Raw genomic sequence first — 5,314 nt, 5'->3', positions numbered from 1 at the left:
GGCGAGATCATGACCTGAGCTGAAGTCAGACGCTCACCTGACAGAGCCACCCGGGTGCCCCCAGCCTTCTTGATCATAGGAGAAAGGCTAGTGCTAGCCCTGACTTGTCGGATGGCAGAACCTAAGCCAGGAGATAGTTCCTCCAGAAACTATCTGTTGGGTTTTTTGTTACTTGCAACTGAACGCAATCCGGGGACTAGCCCAGAATGACAAATCATTAACATATACGTTAGTATTCTGTTAGTACATATACAAAATTCAAAACAATATTTGCTTACACAAGAGCTACATTTGCTGCCTTCTCCCCTACAGAAAAACTCAGTGATCCGCAACCTAGGCGACAATGGCACTTACCACAAAACACCAGGAACTCTGTTTGCAGTCTGCCTTTCTTACTGTGGGACTTCCATCCTCATGATAGTTGTGAAATTCCACTCAGCACATCTGCCCTCCAGGTCAATAGGCCACTTCCTCATTGGTAAGAAGCCTTCCTTGAAGTCCCACACCACACTTCAACATGCCGCGTTGACCAGGCTGCAAAGGAGGCTGTACTGTTGTGTTGTTTTCTGGTTTACCAGTACTAAACTAAAAACCAGAACTCTATGACAAAGTAAGTGGGAGAGAATAGATGCTTGATATCCATATATTTCTTGAAGATTCTTTTCTTAAAAAATATTTTTAACATTTATTTATTTTTGAGAGACAGAGAGAGAATGAGCAGGGGAGAAACAGAGAGGGAGACACGGAATCTGAAGCAGGCTCCAGGCTCTGAGCCGTCAGCACAGAGCCTGACGCGGGGCTCAAACCCACGAACCGTGAGATCATGACCTGAGCTGAACTCAGTTGCTTAACCGACTGAGCCACCCAGGTGCCCCATATATATCGGGAAGATTCTACCACAAGCAAGTTTGCGTTTCAGGAAGGTCATTCTGATAGTAGTGTGGAGAACAGGTTGTAGGGAAGGAAGGCTGGAGGTAGGCCACTGATGAGGCAGTAGAATACTCTAGAGGTAACAAACTACAGACCGTAAGATGGCCAATTCTGGCCCACTGATTATTTTTGTAATTGAAGTTATATGACAACATAGGAAGGCCATAAACTTAGATATTATTTATGTCTGTGTAGAGGAAGAAAATCCCCTTCTCTCTACCCTTCTGAGTTCTTGGCTACAAAACCTATAATCAAGTACAGATCAACAGGAGAAAACAAACAGAAGTTCGATAACATGTATACTTTCTGTATAATGGGAGAGACCCAGGAAAACTGAGTAAAACTCCTTGAAATGGCCCAAGTCACTACTTTAAATACCATCTTCAGCTAAAGATGAAAAAATGATGTTAGAGTTTGGGAAGAAGCCAGTTATGGGAGATTACCAGGAAAAGCACAGTAAACAACAGTTAGATTGGTTAGGCAGACTTAAATTGGTGCCTTCTCCATTTATAAAGGAGTTTCTAGAGATTTAGAGTTCCTCATCTTTTCCTAGTACAGAGAGGGAGACCTTACCAATGGCAATTTCCTTTATAAGTGTGAATGTCCTTTAGAAAAAGGTTAACTTCTGTATTTCCAGAGATTCTCCTGTGTCTACTCTTGCTCAAAAATAATCAGCTCAAAATAATCCTTCCACCAAAGAGGCACATTTGGGGGTGACAAATTCTGCTCTCCTTCAGCTGCATTCTATGACAGCAGAGTTGAGCAGTTTTGACAGAGACCGTCTGGAACTTATAAACTCCCAAGTATTTACTTTCTGGGCCTTGACAGCAAAAACATGCAGACTTCTGCTCTAGAGGAGGGATGGAGAAAATGAACACTTCCAGAAGACATCAAGGAGGTAGAAAGGGCAGGTGATTGTTCAGTGTAGGGGACTGGAGGCAGAGTAGAACTCTGTCTTGAGTAGGCAAAAAGTCTTGAAATCCTAAACCAGGCCCAGATCACTGCCTCGCAGATACACATTTATTTTCACTGAAGTACAGTTGAACGTACAAAATCCTATCAGTTTCAGTCGTACAACATAGTGAGTCAACATTTATAGACACCACAGTAAGTGTAGTTACCATCTGTCACCATACGACATTATTACACTATTATTGACTATATTCCCTATGCTGACTTCTCTGTGACTATCTCTGTGAGTCTGTCTTCTGTTTGGTTTATTTATGTGGTTTTTTTTTTTTTTGGATTCCATGTGAGTCATATGGTATTTGTCTTTGAATAATTTCACTTAGCATAATGCTCTCAGGGTCCATCCATGTTGTTGTAAATGGCAAGATTTCACTTTTCATGGCTGAATGACATTCCATTGTGTACGTATACTACGTCGTCTTTATCCATTCATCTGTCAGTGGACATTTAGCTTCTTCCATGTCTTGACTATTGTAAATAATGCTACAATGAACATAGGAATACACGTATCTTTTTGAATTGGTATTTTTGTTTTCTTCAGATAAATACCTAGAGATAGAATTGCTGGATCATGGGGCGCCTTGGTGGCTCAGTCAGTTGAGCGTCCAACTCTTGGTTTCCGCTCAGGTCACCATCTCATGGCTTTGTGGGTTTGAGCCCCGTGTCGGGCTCTGTGCTGGCAGCTTGGAGCCTGCTTGGGATTCTCTCTCTGCCCCTCTCCATTCATGTTGTCTCTGCTCTCAAGGTGAACCAATGAACTTAAAGAAATTGCTGTATCACATGGTAGTTGTATTTTTAATTTTTTGAGGAACTTCCTACTGTTTTCCATAGTGGCTGCCCTGGTTGACATTAGCACGAGTAGTGCACAATGGTTCCCTTGTTCCCACGTCCTCACCAACACTTGTTATGTCTTGTCTTTTTGATATTAGCCATTCTGACAAGTGTGAGGTGATACATCCTTCTGGTTTTGATTTGCATTTGGTGATCAATGTTGTTTAGTATCTTTTTATGTGTCTATTGGCCATCCATATGTCTTCTTTGGAAAAATGTGTATTTAGATCTTCTGTCCATTTTTTTTTGAACTTTTGAATAAGATTATTTATTTTTTTTTCAAGCTTCTCTAATTTATCTTTATTTTTTTTAATATATGAAATTTATTGTCAAATTGGTTTCCATACAACACCCAGTGTTCATCCCAAAAGGTGCCCTCCTCAATACCCATCACCCACCCTCCCCTCCCTCCCACCCCCCATCAACCCTCAGTTCTCAGTTTTTAACAGTCTCTTATGCTTTGGCTCTCTCCCACTCTAACCTCTTTTTTTTTTTTCCTTCCCCTCCCCCATGGGTTTCTGTTAAGTTTCTCAGGATCCACATAAGAGTGAAACCATATGGTATCTGTCTTTCTCTGTATGGCTTATTTCACTTAGCATCACACTCTCCAGTTCCATCCACGTTGCTACAAAAGGCCAGATTTCATTCTTTCTCATTGCCACGTAGTATTCTATTGTGTATATAAACCACAATTTCTTTATCCATTCATCAGTTGATGGACATTGAGGCTCTTTCCATAATTTGGCTATTGTTGAGAGTGCTGCTGTAAACATTGGGGTACAAGTGCCCCTATGCATCAGTACTCCTGTATCCCTTGGATAAATTCCTAGCAGTGCTATTGCTGGGTCATAGGATAGGTCTATTTTTAATTTTTTGAGGAACCTCCACACTGCTTTCCAGAGCGGCTGCACCAATTTGCATTCCCACAAACAGTGCAAGAGGGTTCCCGTTTCTCCACATCCTCTCCAGCATCTATAGTCTCCTGATTTGAAAAATATGGAACGCTTCACGAATTTGCATGTCATCCTTGCGCAGGGGCCATGCTAATCTTCTCTGTATCGTTCCAATTTTAGTATATGTGCTGCTGAAGCGAGCACTTCTGTCCATTTTTTAATGGGATTCATATTTTTTTGGTGTTGAGTTATATGAGTTCTTTACATATTTTGGATATTAACCCCTTATGCTTAGCAGATATCTTCTCCCATTCAGTAGGTTGCTTTTTTGTTTTGTTGATGGATGGTTTTCTTCACTATGCACAAGATTTTTAGTTTGATGTAGTCCCAACTGTTTACTTTTAGTAAATGCAAGTTTATATGGGAAGGTTCTCATGAGACTTATGGTTTATCATTATGTATAGTCCATGAACTAAAGAACCAGAAAGACTAATTTAGGTTTTGAGCTCTTGGCTTTGATGAATAAAGTGAAAGGGGACCAGTGTCCATTTGAAAAGGGAAGAGGATGGACATGGAGGTGTGGAGTATCTGCAACATGTCAGACATGGTGCTAGAAGTATATTTATGCTACTTGTTAATAGCCAGTGACAATTCTTTTTAATTTTGGTTTTTGATGTTTGATGGTTAAACACATTTTTTAGGTATCAAATAAATTATCTAACGTAAGTTATGGTTTGTTCTTGTTTTGTATCTGTATTAAAGTTTGTAATTAAAAAAATTTAGGAACGTCATAAACTCATTTTTAAAAGTTGGAAAAGAGGGTGGCTTACTCAGTCGAGTGTCCAACTTCGGCTCAGGTCATGATCTCACAGTTCGTGGGTTCCAGCCCCACGTCAGGCTTTGCGCTGACAGCGTGGAGCTTGTTCAGATTCTCTGTCTCCCTTTCCCTCTGCCCCTCCCCTGCTTGCACACTCTCTCTGTCAAAAGTAAATAAACGTTAAGAAAATAATAAAAATAAAAAATAAAAATTGGAAAAGAGAAAACAATGGGAAAAAAGCCATACTTTACCATTAGATACAATTGCTATTAATTCAGTGTCTTCTCTTTTTATCCTCCTCCTTTCCTCCAAAAGATTAAATATTAACTTTTAAATTGTGTTTTTCATACAGTTCCATATACTGCTTTTTCACTCATATCACAATTTTTTTTTGTCATTATCTGCTTTGTATCATTTTGGGTTAAAAAAAAACAAAATTCAACTGACTACATTTTGAAGATCTTACTGGCTGTTTTCAGTGATTCATGAATGGCAGCATCCAGTCTAGCAGATAGAAAGAAACTCTTGAAGATCTGTACAAAAAGAAGGACTTTGACCAGTAGGAGGGAGTATAACTGAGCCAGTGTGAGTTCGCTCCTCGGGGAGTCACTGATACGCCAAGTGGAGCTGTGGCCCAAAGTAAACGTTATCTGTAGCAAGTAAAAGGATCATGGGAGGGGCGCCTGGGTGACTCAGTTGAGCATCTGACTCTTGATTTCAGCTTAGGTCATGATCCCAGGGTTGTGAGATTGAGGCCCACATCGGGCTCTGCAGTGAGAGCGGAGCCTGCTTAAGGTTCTCTCTCTCTCTCCCTCTGCCTTTCTCCCCTGCTTGTGCTCTCTCTCTTAAAAAAAAAAAAAAAGTGTGTGTGTGG

The 5,314-nt window shown here is 40.6% G+C and overlaps 1 non-coding gene across 1 annotated transcript; it reads right to left on the bottom strand.

Moving 5' to 3' along the window:
- Positions 1-3,720: 3,720 nt before the first annotated feature.
- LOC122235655 lies at positions 3,721-3,827 on the bottom strand. The gene has a single exon (XR_006213681.1). It is a non-coding gene; the product is annotated as a U6 spliceosomal RNA (small nuclear RNA).
- Between the last annotated feature and the right edge of the window lie 1,487 nt (positions 3,828-5,314).

The sequence above is a fragment of the Panthera tigris genome, chromosome X, assembly GCF_018350195.1.
Source record: "Panthera tigris isolate Pti1 chromosome X, P.tigris_Pti1_mat1.1, whole genome shotgun sequence".
Taxonomy (NCBI): domain Eukaryota; kingdom Metazoa; phylum Chordata; class Mammalia; order Carnivora; family Felidae; genus Panthera; species Panthera tigris.
The sequence above is the reverse complement of the archived record's forward strand: the minus strand, read 5'-3'. Positions and strand labels throughout refer to the sequence as shown.